This window comes from Pinus tabuliformis, chromosome 2_2 (genome assembly GCF_031772625.1).
Source record: "Pinus tabuliformis cultivar Carrire ecotype Pingquan chromosome 2_2, CPIR1, whole genome shotgun sequence".
Classification (NCBI taxonomy): domain Eukaryota; kingdom Viridiplantae; phylum Streptophyta; class Pinopsida; order Pinales; family Pinaceae; genus Pinus; species Pinus tabuliformis.
Genome location: NC_142300.1, coordinates 412441871 through 412459942, shown reverse-complemented (window position 1 = coordinate 412459942; position 18072 = coordinate 412441871).

Here is an 18072-nt window from a genome sequence, read left to right as displayed (position 1 = left end):
TAGCATGCAACTGTTGCAAAAGCAGCTACCCAAATAGAGAGTATACATTTTTGTAACTTAGCTGTTCAAACGAAGGTGGTACCCTCCGACAGCATGACCACCCAGACAGAAGGATGGACTGTCCATAATAAAAGTACACAGACTATAAGCATTCACTCCCATAATAAGAACACGAAAACGATAAAAATCCACTCTTATAGCAAGAATACGTAGAAAAATATTCAAGACAAAGATATTATGACAAGCAACGACCATAGTATAGTAAATGTTTAAGAAAATATGGCACAGGCTCGGCTTACCATAGAATTCCTTGAACTAGAAAAAATCCCCCAGCAAGAAATACCAGGAATTACAAAATCAGCTTTGGGATATGAACGCCTCAGAAAGTGAGGCATTTGATAGATACAGAAAGGCAGAAGAGAGGACTGAGAAAATAAAGCATAGATTGGAAAAGGCGAGGAGTCAAATGGATACTATTTTCTCCTTATATACTGACATATTGGCATGCAGAGCTCCTGCCAATAACTATGCCCTATTTTTTATGGAAAGATACTTACAATTAAATATCAAAGTTGTCAAAGCTGGAAAACCGATAGAGTTGAAAACAATTGATGAGTTTATAAACTCATGTAAACATCATGGGGTAAAAGTACAGAGGCTGCTGTGTGAATTTTATTTACACAATTTTGTATTAGAAGAAGAAACTGAAAAGAACCCTAGTCCTTTTGTAGGGGATGTACAATTTCAAGCTTTTATTTCATTCATTGTTAACCAACTGAAATGGTTCAAAGCTCACAACACATTCCAAAGGTAGGAAATTGGACTGGACCTTTGGGTTAGGGGTTAACCAAAACACCCGTTACAAATGTTGGCCAATCACAGAATTTTGATGAAGAGGGAAGGAGTAATCAAAATTCTGGGGCCTATTCAGAAAGAAATTGTCCAAAAAGGAGTCAAGTATTTCCTCTCCATCTAGGAAAGCTCCCTAGCCACAAAAAATTTCAGATGGATAGTTTCCAATAACAATGTACAGAATAGAGAGCCATTTAATTACAAAAATCTTAAACTAGCTGCAGAACGCTTTGTCATTTATAGTAACCTCATCCTAAGGGAAGGTCCTTATTAGCTAGGTTATCGGTAACATAGCCCTATTATTTGGTATCTTGATGAGGTGTACAAGGCTATATATGAACTACCTGAAGGACAGATATGGCACATTTTTGAAATCTTGGCCAAGAATCATGGTTTCAGACTGCTTTATGACATTCCTTCTCCAACTTATTCCTTGACTGCTTTGCATACGAACTATATGTTTTTCATGAGGCCATGACAAAGGGTAAGCAGGGGAGTATGTTGGGTCATGGAAAAGGTATGCATTTACTATTAATTTATTATCCATTTCCTTTATTCCCATCCTTTCTATATCTCAATGCGCTAATCTATTAATAAATTACGGTAAGAAATAAAAAAATTATTTACAGTTATGCTTTGGCTAATTATCATCCTTCTTTATGTAGGAAAGTACGAAAAGGGGACAATTGTTGTTCCCTAACTTAGGGACAGTGAAAAATTAGCAATATAGGGAAGGATGCAATGGTTGTAGATACATCCAAAAGCATATCAATAGGATCAACGCAAGAAGGGAAAGATGTCCGAAGTTAGAAAATTGCGTGAATCCCTTAGGATTGACAGATCTCGAGGGATTTCTTTTATCATCTATCCTTTTACCCCTTTCTCATCATAAAAGGAAACGATTGTAAGCAGAAAGGGGACAACTATTCATTATTATTATTGTAATTCTCAAGTACAGAATTTCGCTGTAGCAAAGAACACAAATACGTTGTAATATTCTTTCATGATTAATATATAATAGGAGTTGCTGTTCCTTTTCATTTATTTGAAGTAACTAGCAATGTATGCTAGTAGCTAAGGGTCTGGCTTCTGATGGAATTTACTGCTTCACCTGTGTCATATATTTTCCATTATTGCAAGTGTGACATTTTTATATCGTTATTTCTTTCTACTATTTCATTTCGTTGTTGTTCCTTATTTCTTTGCGTAGACAAAATAAGCTCTGTTTTATAAATTACAGCATTGTGATTTAATTAGTTTCTTTTCACTTTGGATTGAGTTTCCTAATGAATACCCTACTCGATGTAATCAACTATAATTAGAATTAACTACTGTTGTTAGGCTCTCAAATTGATGCCATCGTTGTTTTACAGACTAGTGTGTTTGATTCAAATTCAATCAGTTTCTAAGAGAAGATTTATCACCACTGTACTCTTAGCCGATACTGTTGTTACTTGGATTGCATATTGCTATTACCTGAATTTTTGTAGGATTTGATTTCATTAAAGGATTGAGTTTTCTTTTAATTGCAATTAGAATTTACTTGCTACATCTGTTTACTCTTGTATTTAAAAGATCTATACTGCAATTTAGAAACATTACTCTCTAAGTTAAATAGTCGCCACATACTATGTACACTCTTGAAATAGAAAGACTTGCCAAGATTGATAATTAATGTGAAGATAATTAGAGTTAAAAAGGCACCTTTTATCACTCAACAATAGCAACACCTAATTCTAAACTAGTCGCTTCCAAAACTATTGATAGACGACCTGGATCTCCTATGGAATACATAATATTATTCATACATGTCATAGTCTGAGCGAACCTACTTAGGATCATTACTAAACTATGACTAGCCATCATATTAGTAGATAAACGTATTCCTAAGCTTGATGAGTGGAAATAATGAGGGATTTTCTCAAGGAGTACTGTGAAAGGTGCTAATGACAGTGGTATTCCCGCAGGTGATGAGAAGCTGGAAAAATGAAGCCCATTTATTTGAGATCCCACTATAGTAATTCAAATAGAAATCGAAAATGGGAGACCCGAAGTAATTATAAAATGACATGTAAGTGTGGAGTTATATGGTATCATAACCTGGGGATTACAAAATGACGAAGAATTTAGAGTGACCATGAAGAGAGGGGAAGAGTTTTTCTTAAAATTTCTGGGAAGACCACCTATTTTTTCGTTCACGAGGTTTGGAATGAAATCGTGAATAATATCTACTAAGGATTTCCAAGAATTTGGTACTAAGTTTCCCCCTCCGTTATTAGTAACGAAATGAACCAAGAGCAAGACTGAATTGATATTTAGCGACATGGACAAAGATGGATTTATGAATGTGAAATACAAGTTTCCTATATTCATAGGAATCAATGGGATAATGGCAGATTTATCAAGTGAGATATTTGGTGTAATAAAGACTTTATTTCATCTCCTTCCTGTACTTCTTGCTCCCAAGTGAGACAGATCGAAATAATTTTCTTTTGTCACTCATTTTTATTTCATAGCTAGCAATAATAACGAAAATGAACAAAAGCATGGGATTTAGTGATCAATAGGTAATTTCAAGAGAATGACCTTTATGTAATATAGAAATATTTTCCCATCCTATTAGTATTGTGGGATGAGAAGAGTTAGACAAGCTCATGAGAGCTTGCATAACAATTTCGGGCTCCTCGAGGGTTACTTTTTGACCCTTGGCTGGGAGTTGCTCAGCGCTTTGAGCAAAGCTACTTCATTCCCCTCTTCTTGCCTAGAATGAGAGATTCTCCTCGAGTTAACTATTTTTAGCTCGATGGATGTCGACGATCCACCGTCAATAGGGGCCTTTTTCAGATCCAGGTAAATGGGGGGGATGACCTAGAGGGGGATTATTGATATAAATTTCTGAATATCTTCCCAGAGCATCCCCCTCCCCTATCGACGAATCCGGAAGAGGGCTTGGCCCTGTAGTTTTCATCTCTCTCTCGGGAAGATATATGAGCGACTTCAAGGACCTGAAGGTGTCCGAGTATATCTCCAAACCAGATACAGGGGGTTGGAATAGAGCTAACTGGAAGCCCACATCATTTCCAAGGATCTGAAAGATACACCATTGATGAATAACTTCAATAATAAATCCAAAAAGTTGGGATTTCCTCTCCTTATAGTCGAGAGTTCGAAAAGTTCAATAAGATGAGACCTACCTAATGTAAAGCCAAGTCCGGTTTAGTATAGTATATAGAGGGAAGGGGATAAACCACACATTTGACCCATGGAATAGACCCTTAAATACCATCTATTAACACCATACCATATATTAATCGACTCCTTGCAATACTATACCATTAATAAGATAGAGATGTAATGGATCTAATGAACTCTTAATATTACCCTTTATTATATATTTTCTACACACCATTAGGAAGAGAATCTCCCAAGACTTAGCATTTCTACCCTCGTATTTTAGCAGCTATTTACTCTTTCAGCACACCTTTATTAGGGGAATTTCCCACATCCATTGAGTAAACACCTTAACTCCTACTCATTGAATAGAGGATCCCAACTCAAACATAAAGATACATTTACACAACATAGTTGATAAGGAAGTAAAGCTTGTAGTTCTCTTTATACTCTTTATACCCTTATAACTAGGTAGGATCTGAAATAGTAGGATTTGGTTCCTTGGATAAAAGCAGGAATAGGAATTTCTTGCTCGAATAATAGGTTAGGATGCCCTCGGCAGTGCTTGACCATAAGGGAGAGTTGCCATAAGGATGCTCTAGTAACAAGAGAGGTTTCGTAAGTTCGCTTAACCATAAGGGAGAGCAAAAAAAGCATCAGATAATATTTTTTGGAAATTGACACAGATCAATGCAACCCAAGATGATTTAATATGGAGCCCGGAATAACAAATGAGTTCACAGGCCGATCGGACAGGCGGGCTTTTATATACGTATTTATTTATACCACCTTTGTTTGATATTTAGAACATCTCGGGCGGGCTTGCTTGGGCTGGATGGGGCTGGCCTTCACTTAGAGCTTTTGGACGGATTGGCATACGGAACACAGGCTTCAATAACACCTTCTTGAGGTGCCATGCCACCTGTTCTACCAAACTTTTACCGCTTTACCCTAGTCGGTGAAGTCTCAACCCATTGATGAAGCCAGGAAGGATTACGAGGGAGGGGAGCCAGAATAACAACCCTTTGGTTGGTTCCACACAATCTCTTTACCTACCTGAAGAACTTAGACATGGTCCCCAATACTACGAACTTCATGAAGCACTTAGGAGGTACAACTATGAACTTATATAGGCAGATGGGTGGGAATAGCATAGCATCTCTATGAACAACCCTTGCCTTACCTTTTATGTACATATTAGCTATTCACTGGAACAACTAGTAGGCATGTTAGCCTTACATCACTTTATGAATGATGAGCCTTAGTGCCTTGGAGGGAGGGTTACTGGAACTTTATGAGGCAGATCAGGTCACCTTGCTCTCCTTTTGTCGAGCAAGCAATAAATTCCTCTCTTTATCAGTCAAGTCATGCTTACGAATCCTTGCTCGATGTGGACAAGCTACTTCGTTCCTTACCCTTGGACTTTATTTACTTATTCATCATAGGACATGGAATTATGCCCAACCCATTACCTTAGATTAGAAGTACCAGATTGGATGGGGTAGAATAGCCTAGGAAGGAATTTTAGTTGTTTTCTACTGCAAGGAAATGATTATGGTACCGAGGAAGGAAGGATGGCTTTACCTTTAGCTTAGATCATGAAAGAACTGCCAAAACCTTTAGTTGATGGGATCGATGGGAGGGGAGATCCTAGGAAATGAAGCTGATATCCTCGGAACTACCAGATGGATGGATTTATTGATTGATTACAACTAGAAGGAAACATTCATTGAACGGATGGATTGGATAGATGGGATGCATGGGCTAGTAGCCAAGAGGGAAAATTTTCATAACGCACCATGCTCCTATAGGATAGGATAGTATCCAATAACATAGGGTTTACTTTAGCATATAGAATGTAAGAGCATATGGATTGATTAGACACATCTTGAACTGATTAAAACATGGATTGCATGGTTGGATGGACGGATGGATAGGTTTAATGTATGGGTGGGAGGGGATTTTTGGGATGGATTTTTGAGTAGCCCATAACATAGGATAGTTTACTTTTAGTTGATATTGTCTGACTCCTGGATGGATTCAATTAAACAAGGTGTGGTTCTAAATATCCCACACCAGTTGGTCCAACCTGTCTAACTGACATAGCTAAAGTAGGCACATGATCAGTTGAAGAAGAGAAGGTTCCATTGGCATATTCAACTGAAGATTAGGTGAGTTTCCCAAGAAGTGAAGTGGTTTCGATTCATATAAAAAACCTGATCAGATGTTGTTTTTTCTATAGAAAACCCTTATTTTTTGAGGTATGAGGCATAAAAAATAAAATAATATATAAAGGCCCGATCTGAGATAACATAAATTGGCAGCTTCATTGGAAGAACCCCATAATTTTCCAAAGGAACCAAACATGGAGTGGTCTGGTCGATCTCAAAACGCTTCTGAGATGTGATTTTATATCTATCAAACCATTATGGGAGTTCAGCTACATAATTCTCCATCCAAGTCTCAAATTCAAATTTTGATTTAGTTAAGTCAATTAATTATAGTATTTTAGATTCTTCTTTCCATCAAATCAGGCAGGGTGTAGTAGAAGTGCTGGGTGAAGGGCTTCATGCCTATTCTCTTCAAAGGCCAACTAGCCATTTGAGTGAGCACGCTTCTACCTCCTCACTTGAAGCTTATTGGGAAGTACCCATCCATCTAAGGCTTGAAAACTTACTAAAAGGTTGTATTTGCACACTTTCATGCCTGCTCACTAATTAATTCTTGTGGGCTCCATATTAAGGCATAAGTTGGGGGGGGGGGGGGGGGGAGAATAATCCATCCCATCCCACCCAAGGAGGCTCTCTGATTGACAATTCTCCAAAGAAAATAGTGAATCCATAATCATAGTAGTAAGGGGAGCATGACAATAACAATCCATAATCCTCTATCAATCCAACCACCTCGCCATGTCCTGCCATGTAATCTAGGACATTTCATCAAGAATTGGCATCATGGGTAATAGAGGGAGCTAAAACAAAGTGCTAAGCTAATGGATAATAAATCCACCATTCCATCCAGCCATGTAATCCCGAATAGTGAAAGCGTGTAAAACAAGGTAAGATAGCTACAAGGTCCTTGACTCGTTGAATTGATAAAGCAGTGAGAGGATGATCCATGCCATACAAAGACTAACAATGCTAAGGAAATTCAATTCTAATCCATTCGATGCAATGCGATTCAACAATTGATAATGTGAAGAAGATCGTGTACGTGTAGATTTTGACTACCTCACCTATTTGAGATGATCCCCTGTGCCCAGGAGAGCAAGTGTTCTGCCATATTCTCCATTTTGTTTCGAGTGAAAGCACCCTAGGGCTTTGGGTTAGAACCCCAATAGAGAAGAAGCAAACTACAACAAGAAATACTCAAACAGCTCAGGAAAGATGCTTATATTATCAAACTACATAAGAGTGACCCTACCTGAATTTCCTTCATTCGAGTAGGTCCCGCAGGGTTCAAACCCTCTACAAATCCTGATGTTCTTCAAACCCGAAAATCATTCAATTCGAACATACATAGTAGTATAGAAGTAAAGAATATTCACGAAATTGAATTTATATCATAAAAACAAATGTTTTATCATACATCAAACTGACATTCATATATGTATTAAAACATAATTTGATGCATAAACATAGTTAATTTTGGAAACAATACAATATTTCTTTTATTTCAGTAAGTTATAAATAACATGGAGAGAATTCACCTAAGTCTTTCTTTGGCTCCAAGTGGAACCATCCTTCGGATTCGTCCTATCCCATCCTTCAACAATCTTCTTCCATCACGAACACCATGATATCTCAATCAAAAGGAAGGATAACTACAATTAAGGAAACAAAGGCTTCTTGAAGCTTGGGGAAGCACATGAGGCACAAGGATTCATCAGACTTAGTTAGGGATAATCTCAGTATATTAACTATATGTCTTCTCCTCGTCCTTAATGCCTTCCCATAGAGGTCTATTTATACCTCTCCCAATTAGTTTTTTAGTTGGGAAATAGTTGGGCCACAAGCAATAGGAGATAATCAACAGGTAAAACCATTTAACTCCACCCAAAATTAAGAAAATTTAATTTTTTAAGTGTTTTAATACATATACACGGGTTGGGTATTTACTAACCTATGTGTACACACTTTTAGCTTAGGGCAAAGTAGCATACAGGGAATAAAACACTGTTTTTTTATATATTTGGACCAAGTTTGGAAGGAGGGATTTCCCTAGGCCATAAACAAAGCATCATATATACCAAGAGTGGTAAATGGTGCTATGAAAGATGCCCCCTAATATATGAGGTCAGAAGGGGTACATGATGGCCGAAATGTATTAAGTGTATGGAAAGAATCATGCCGATACTGAGAAGGACTTCACTAGAATTCAACCTGCCAAGCCATCAAAAGAGATCAGAAATAAATTGTTGTTTGAAGTGAGCATACCCATGCTCAGAGAAAGTAAAACATGTCTTCATATCAAGTAAAAGTGGATCCAATATGTATACTAGTATAAAGGAACTGAAAGTACATAATGGATCATTTGATTGTGATCGAAAAAGTACATGTCTGAATATTACATATAAGAAGACGATCAATGATGCTAAAGGATGAAGCTGATCACTAATGTCAAAAACTGATCCCAATAATACCAAATGAACATGATGGAATAAAATGATAATACATCGCAACTCGGATGCCAACATATAAGATGTCGTTGTGAAGAACTGCAACATATAAGGTGGATGGTGTCAACTAGCAGCAACAAGAGCAACTGACAAGTGAAGCAAAACATGCTGATGCAACTCAAGGTCTTCACTGACTGTCGCAGTACATTTCTACACAATGGGAATGAATGATCTGAGGTTGACCACATGAGAAATCATTTGATTACTGGTCATTGATGTATACTGTTAACTAACACGAGACTACTCACCAATATTGGTAATGAGAGTCAAGGTACCCAGTACAATCTAACAAGTGCGAATGAATGAGTTGAAGTCGAACACTTGAAAGAATCTATCAATCAGGAGACAATGATGGTTTCCCATTATCAATAGTGAAAGAATCTACCACTGATGACTGCAAACCCCAAGGTACTGCCAAATGGACTCTATATCTTTTTCCCAGAGAAAATGAGCTGTAGTTGATAGGAAACGATCTGCTGGAAGGAAGGCATTAAGGCATCCTTCATGAATCTAGCACGAGTGTAACTAGTAGGCCAATAATGTGGAATGATTCAGACGAAAAAGATGTAGTAACCCAACCGAAGCACGTTTCCAGTGTACGCAAGATGTGGCTAGTGCACGATAGAAACCCTATAAACCAAACAATAACGAGAGCTGACACAAAGGCGAGGAATCCACCAATAGGGTCAAATGGAAACCAAGGCACTGCACAAATCCCAATGTGTGATAATGAAAGATGATGTTGAACACAAGGGAAACCACTCAATCAAATACCCATGATACTGATTGACGCTTAGCACAAGGTGGCCTATCAATAATGAAAATAGGGCCATGGTGTGGCTCTAGATTTGCCCTCAGAGAATTTTTTCATAGTCTATAAGGACAAGACCCGCTAGTGAGAAGTCAATGGAGACCTTGTCAAACCGACATGAGAAAAGGACCAATATAACTGATGCGATGACAAAAATGACACTAACAACCAAGGATGGTAGACTGAAAAATAGGTCAAGAGACACTGTAGAGAGGCCGACTCAGGTTTACCTCCATTGAACAAAATCATGACTCAATGGTGACTATATGGTAGCATATGATAACTCTATATAATTTTGTCATGCAAGAGGCATAAGAAAACTCTCCATATGATTGGAAGAGGTAACCAATCAGAGGAGTACTAACTCAATAACAAGGTTAAGGCACTCCTAAGTCAAACTAAATCCCACTCTAATGGAGGAGAGACTTCCTTTTGAGTGTTTTGTTCAAGGGTGACAAGATTGACTCTAACTGCCAAAAAAATATGGAAATTTCATCCCGTTCTCGCTCTTTTTGGAATATATAATTTTTTTTTTGTCTTTTTCTTTAAGATGGAAAATAAATAAAAGAATGCTATAGTACAGTGGAAAGAATGAGTGTCATTGTTGTGGGGAAAAGTATCCAATACGGAATGACCCTATCCCACTCTAAGGGTGATAGTTCCTTAGCAACAGCTAAAGCAAAGCTATCTAAAGTTACTTCTTTATGACATGCAAGAGATGAAAGGAAGAGATCCACTTACCGATGTCTTGCGCAAATGGTCGATCCAATCTCCTCTATTTGCCGCTCGCTCCCAGCTCCAAGTCTTCTCACGGGCCCGGCTACACGAGATCCTGCGAACAAGACAAGAAAAGGAAACTACAAGAAGCATGCATTCATAATTGATTCAAGGATTAGCATAAATCAAATACGCAAGTAAGACAATACACCATTGAAACACATGCGAATAGAAGAACCTCAAATGCTTTATTAATATAAGGAAGTAAGGTTCAGGCGGTGATACAACCCTAAGAGGTCCAATCCAGCATCACCTTCCCGACGGAAAGAAATCTCCTCTTCACCTCCCTCAAGCAATCACCCAATACTCTTAACTATAAACCAACAGCAATTCTTTGCACAAAATTCCCGCCCCTAGATCCCATGGGATGAGATCCTTATATAGAGTTTTGGAGTGAAGATAAGTCAGCTTGATGTGTGACTTGTTGTCCTCTTCAACTCCAGTTGTTCTTCAGTCCTTCACTCGGAGTTTCTACCTTCCACTTGGAGTTTTAGAAGCTCTTAACTCATCATTAGGCGAATCTTCTGAGCCAAGTGTCATTTTGGAAGCTTCCTGGGCACTGGCACATTGAGAAAAGATTCCTCCACATGTCAAAGTACGCCCAGCGCAGGTAGCCTTTGTTGCACTTGCTATGCAGCGTAGGTACACCATGGAGCTTTTGACATTCAGCACAGATGCTTAGTGGAGCAGCTGCTTTGATCCAAAATTGACCTGTTTTTTGAGTGTTTTTCAGTGGAGAACTGATCTGTAGTGCTGTGGTTTGCTGACCTTATTCCTCTAGGGGTAGGAACAACATGTTTAGGGACTTTGGATCCCTCAGATTATTGACATTTCATGCTCTATGCTGTAAGGCACAAAAATGTCTATAACAGTTGCCCCCTAAAGTATGAGGCCGTTTATCGGGTGAAATGTTTTATTAGGAGGATCCGAAGTTCATTCAATCGTCGGGAGGTGACCTGTAACAAAATACAATACAATACATTATCTTTTCATACTTTCTTTTCATGATCTAGCTGATGCAAGCATTTCCCATGCTCAGCTTTATAAATACATTTGCTGTACATAAACAGACGATCGTCTGATAATAGACTGATAATTCTCTGCTTTTAATTATCATCCTTTTAGTAGGATGATCATCTGCTGCACATGTCTATGTTTTTATCTCCTGAATATATATCGCAGCCCGGATGGATGAAACTAGATCCGGGGTCTTCAAACTTGTCCGATCTTCACTCTAGTACAAGTCGATCCATGTGAGAATTTCTTGAAGTCGAACATGGAAAGACATCGCTTGATTACCAGTCAATAATGTAAACTGTTAACAAGCGCGAGAGGAATCACCGATAATTATGATGACCCTCAAGGTACTGCAGCACAATTCACGTGGCGTGAATATAGGATCTGACGTCGAACACCACGCAAAGTCTCCTGGTCGAAGGTCATTAATGTATACCTATCGCCGGAAGTGAGAAACTTGCCATTGAGGCATGCAAGCTTCAAAGTACTGAGGGGGTGTTCCTAGATCAACTTCTTGGATAATGAGCTGATGTCGACAAGAAGTGATCCGTCAAAGGAGGGCCTTAATGAATCCCACATCAGTGACACGGAACGGAGCTAGTGATGATGGTGAAAACGATCTGTGAAATATGATTCAGGGTGGCGGTCATGGAAGGATGAAAGATGATGTACGGTAGTGGATGGGACCCAGTTGACACTTTCTGAATGACATCTCTTGAACATATAACGACACTGATGTGATGGATCGGTAGCATTACCCCATGTATGGATGGTATGGCGAGACCATGGTGAAGGGACCGGTGAATGATAATAACCCAACCCGATATTTATGGAGGCAAAAGTGTCATGTTCAAGAGCGACTTGCTACCATTAAGCTTTGAGGTTCTCCCAATTTTTCCCCAGTCATTTCTGACCAGTACCTCTTTATTTTTGTCAAGCTTGAGGAGGATAACATATGCTTGTTCTATAACCTGCCCTTCGGGCAAGCCCATCGCTATGTTTTTAACGAGCTTAACGATAGGGAAACTCGTTCTCGTCTAAAGACAAGTTTGTCGCTATCTAATATTTTTAACGAGCCCAGCGACAAAGACAACTCGGTCCTTTTCATTTTTAGAGAGTCTGAAAAGGGTACATAAAGTGGACTCCAGGGGTCCTTTTTCGTCATCTAATCCCTTAAGTCCAAAAAAGTATAAAACAATACAGAAGGGATGAATGTTCGATATCTTTATCGAGCCGAACTAGACAAGCGCTCGATCTTTTTGTGCAATAATCCCTCAGGTCCAAAAAGATTAAAATCTAGAGGAGGGATAGCTCTTCCAGTCCTTTTAACAAGCTGGAAGGCCAAAACTCGGCAAACTTTTCATATTTTACGAGTCAGTGAAAAGAGCTCAAAGAAGACTCGTCTTTTGAGGAACGAGTGATAAACAGGGATAGCAGCAGATTCCAGGTACAGGTTGGAATTTTCCAATCACGACAGTATTACAAGGATGGCTAAGTGGAATCACTCTTCGCAGCTGTTCCTCAAAATAGGTAAACAATCAAGTGGATGTGAATGATCGGCCAAATGAAAAGTGGAGGTGACGGTGCACAAACACGACCAAGGCTTTTATGGCTGATGAATTTACGGTCTCAAATGGTTATTTACCGGTTCATTTTTCTTAATGAGCTTGAACTCTGGGGGAAGCTTGCTCACATGTGCATTTATTTTTTAACGAGCATGAACTCTTGCTAAAACTGCTCGGTTTTGCGTTTATTTTTAACGAGCATGAACTTTGCCAAAACTGCTCGTGTTTACCAGTCATAAAGTAGGAAGGTCTCACGGAAGATCGCTATTTTTTAAAGAGCTTCATCTCCCTACGTATTGCTCCATATCCTCTCTTTATGCAAGCTGGGTATCGGCTAATCCTACGAGTTTAACGGGTTAGACCTACAGGTTTAAAGGGAGGACCTAAAAAACTAAAAAAACAAAATAGTCGCCCGTGCTTGCATTCCAAGAGGTTTGCATGCCCCCAGGTGTAAGTCTAATTTCAAGGTCGCCCCTACTTTTCCGTCAAAAACCTTTTTTTTCAACGGGTGAGGCTTGCCTCTTTCAGGTTATCCAAAGATCGTTCTGCTAATCCTTTCAAACAGAAACTTTCTTCGGCGATGTCTATCAATAGGTTACACAAAGATGGTTACAATTTATTGCAGCAATAGAATCTCTTTCTTTGGAGGCTGCCCCTACTTATCCTTTAAAACATTTGTTTTAATGGGTGAGGCTTCCTTTTTCCCAAAGATGGTTACTACTTGCTGCCGCAAACGGATCCCCTTCTTTGGCAGAGCCTACTTATTTAGACAACGGTGAATGACGGCGCTTCCACCACACACTTAACTTTAACAAAAGAATCTTTTTCCAGAACAAACCCATTCCTAACTGCCCCTTCCTCTGCATGAGAGCTCTTGTCGGCTCTTCTGTTTTACGAAGATGAAGGAGGGGACGGGGTACGGACTAGTCATATTCTCCCGCGGAAATTCTACTTTACACCCAAGGTTTTTTCTGACCCTAGCAGACCAGGATGCATGCTCCCTGGGTTCCGGCCCTACTTTCCCGAATCACTCGCATTCATCAGGAAGAAGAACTGGAGGTAGAGACCTTTCTTGATCGAATAGACCATTTAGGATAGGTATGTGACTATTTGCGATGCGTGATCCCGAAAATGAAAGTTGGTCTACGAGCTTGACCATTCTTCCTTCGTATGGAAAACACATTATTCGAAAGAGCGAGGAGACTATTGCTTCAATGCAATATATGTAGTCTCGTCCAAGGAGTAGGTTATAATCCAAGGGTCCTTGGACGACCATCAAATTCATCTTGACAGCCTTCCCTTTCAATGTAATAGGCACATTAGGTAGAATCTCTAATGGTCGACTGGTTCCTTTGTCAAAACCCGAGAGATTCCTTATCTCAGGCAAAAGCGCTGGGCAACCCAGTGCTTTCCAAGCAATAGAGGACAGGATACTCAGAGACGCCCCTTCATCAATGATAGTTCCAGCCATCACCATTTTGTATATTTGGACTATAATTCTAAATGGGATACTGGCTGGTAACCGGGGTCTGCCTAGTTGGTTCCAATCAAAGGACACAACCAGGTTGCTTGGTGGTGGGACCGAATATACGGCCGGGTATGATCCTGACGATGCTCCTTCCTGCGATAAAGGAGTGGGCACATTGCCCTGATGTTCATCAGAATCGGTGTTGATGAAAAGAATCTGGATGGTGTCATCCTTACTCTCTTCGGTAGGGGTGTCAGCTGAAGATGAATCCTCAGTGACTGTGGTATTTGAAGATGAAACTTCTAAAGGGAGAACCGGGTCAACCGCCGTTTCGACCTTTGGAATTTCGTCCGGTCCAGATTCAGTAGGTTCACTTTCAGTGACTGACACTTCAGCTGGCCCTATGAGCGGGGCAGCTGTATTTTCGACCAACGAAGGACTTGGCGCGAGTTTTTGGTATCCAGGAGGAAGTAGCAACGGTGCAACCGGTTGATCTTCCAAAACTCTCTTGGCTTCGTCTAAAAAGGGACAACGGCGGAGGGTGTGATTGCCTTCACACAGTTCACAGGGGAATCTCATTCCCCTTCGTCGTCTAGAACCTTCACTTTCGTTGGTCGACGGTAAGCATTCAACCTGGTTGTCAGAGGTTGACGCTTCCGAACTGTGCAAACGAGGGGACCAGTCCCTTAGTATCCGGGGAATACTGGGACAATCATGGTGGAGGTGGTCCCCTCTACATATGACACATGGCGATTTGGGCCCGGTCTGTGCTGTGTGTGGATTTTTGTTAGATGCCTTTTGCTTGCCCCTAGGCGCCTTTGGCTCCTTCTGCTTCTTTTCTTTCTTCTTTTCTATGGGAGCTCCGCTTTCGGCGGCTTGACCTTTCGAAGAAGAAGGATCGGAGGAAGGCTTATAAGAAGTGGAAGGCTGGAGGGTAGCTCTAGACTGGTCTAACTGTTGACTCGACTGTTCAGGAACCGTGGTGGTCTGAACTACAGTGGTTGAGAATAGCCAAACTAGCAGGCCAATTGTCAGTCCTGGAAGCGACAATGTGGCCATGTGGGGCGCACCAACTTCTCCCCAAAAGGAGAAAGGGCTAGGGGTCCCATCACGTGGAATCCCTTGGTTGGTGTGTTCCATGTTCTCAACCTCAAGATCAATGCAGGAATAAGGAGTGATTATGTTCCGATTAGAATGAATTTTATATGACGATGCTTTAGACACAACTTGCTTTTTCACTTTTTAAGAGTCGAGAAAAAGCTAAAGATGACTCTAGTCTCCTTCGATGTATTAACGAGCCCGAAGTGACAAATGCTCAGATGGACTTTTTCAGTTATAGAGTTTGAAAAAGGCCAAAAGAAACTACTCTGGAGTTCTAGGCAGATGGTGTGCCAAACCTTTCGCGAAACCACAGAATACGTTTTACGGTACGAGTGGTCGATCTTCGTGAATGCTGTGTTCACTGCATCGCGATCAGTAGGGCGGCCGACACGGCTTCCTATGGATAAAGGCTTTGTTCCTATAGGGGTCTCCCAATATACGCGACGGTACGCGGGAGCACAAGTCCGTATTAGTGCTATCGTCCCTCAGGAGGAATCACCCACCTTCGTAGAGATCGACAGTCACTATGTTTAACGACGCTGGTTCACGTCTCTACCTAGATCTCTACTGTGTTTCGTTATGTTTCAAAGCGTTGTTAGGTAAATTCAGTTCGTTTTAGGTTGATCTTGCTTAGCAATTTGCCTTTATGGATCACCACGTGATGTATGATACAACTCCTAAATGCAGTCTAAGAATGATAAGCAAGCTTTTTCAATTCTTTCAACTTATGAAAATCTTAACTACTGAAGGAAAAGAAAGACATCATCTTTTCAAACAGATCATAGAGCACACACTGATGCACTTTCCTAAATCGACATGCAAACTGTCAAAATGCACATGCACAATGCAAGTATTTCTTTTCTTCTTTCTTAATGTTGATGTATTACAAAAAGAAAGCTGTTGTATAATTTCGAATTCAATTTCAAGCGAAAGCAAACAAGTTTTTGTCCAATAATCAAAAGAACACCTTAAGATTCACTCGTTTCGACACAAGAAATACTGAAATTCGAACCATATAACGAAAGAAAATGTTCAAGCAGCTATGAACAGCAATAAACTAGCTCTTAGAATCACAACGACACTTTATCACAGGTCTAGATCCAAGAGGTCACAACAAGACTAGTTCACTTTCGCTACAGGAAACTGTGAATGAAAGCAAGAAATACAATAAGAACAATCACGGTTTCTTCATACAACTGAGGCGGAATGAAGGCAAAGAAAGGTAGTTTCAGCTGGGTATACAAGTTGACAACAGGCTGCAAAACAATATTGAAAACTGGGCAACAGACAGTAGGGAACCCCAGTTGCACAAGGCAAAACTGGATCAGCGCAGGTACTGCACTGTCAATCTGACATGCAGCGCAGGTAGCCCCTTCGGGACCTGCGTTGCAGTGCAGGTAGCCTTTGCTGCAGCTGCACTGAAGAGACAACTCTCGTCTCTCTTAGATTCCGGGTCACAGTTTGCTCAAAAATCAACTGTTTTTGGCCAAATCAGAGGCTATCAATCAAGTATACTCTAGAGGATGATTGAGGAAGATGAACACTATCACAAAGAGCTAAAAAGAGTCCTTGTGGATCAGCTCTTCAAATCATAAACGTGCCCAGCACTGAGCTAGAGTAGCTGCCCTCTACTTTGCATTCGAAGGATTCGAATGCAGTTCGATTCGGTACTCCCTTCGTTTAGGAAATGAATAGCAAGAAACACAAGCTACCAACAAGACACGGTCCCCAGTGGCGTCGCCAGTCTGTTGTGGGGAAAAGTATCCAACACAGAATGACCCTATCCCACTCTAAGGGTGATAGTTCCTTAGCAACAGCTGAAGCAAAGCTATCTAAAGTTACTTCTTTATGACATGCAAGAGATGAAAGGAAGAGATCCACTTACCGATGTCTTGCGCAAATGGTCGATCCAATCTCCTCTATTTGTCGCTCGCTCCCAACTCCAAGTCTTCTCACGGGCCCGGCTACACGAGATCCTGCGAACAAGACAAGAAAAGGAAACTACAAGAAGCATGCATTCATAATTGATTCAAGGATTAGCATAAATCAAATACGCAAGTAAGACAATACACCATTGAAACACATGCGAATAGAAGAACCTCAAATGCTTTATTAATATAAGGAAGTAAGGTTCAGGCGGTGATACAACCCTAAGAGGTCCAATCCAGCATCACCTTCCCGACGGAAAGAAATCTCCTCTTCACCTCCCTCAAGCAATCACCCAATACTCTTAACTGTAAACCAACAGCAATTCTTTGCACAAAATTCCCGCCCCTAGATCCCATGGGATGAGATCCTTATATAGAGTTTTGGAGTGAAGATAAGTCAGCTTGATGTGTGACTTGTTGTCCTCTTCAACTCCAGTTGTTCTTCAGTCCTTCACTCGGAGTTTCTACCTTCCACTTGGAGTTTTAGAAGCTCTTAACTCATCATTAGGGAATCTTCTGATCCAAGTGTCATTTTGGAAGCTTCCTGGGCACTGGCACATTGAGAAAAGATTCCTCCACATGTCAAAGTACGCCCAGCGCAGGTAGACTTTGTTGCACTTGCTATGCAGTGTAGGTACACCATGGAGCTTTTGACATTCAGCGCAGATGCTTAGTGGAGCAGCTGCTTTGATCCAAAATTGACC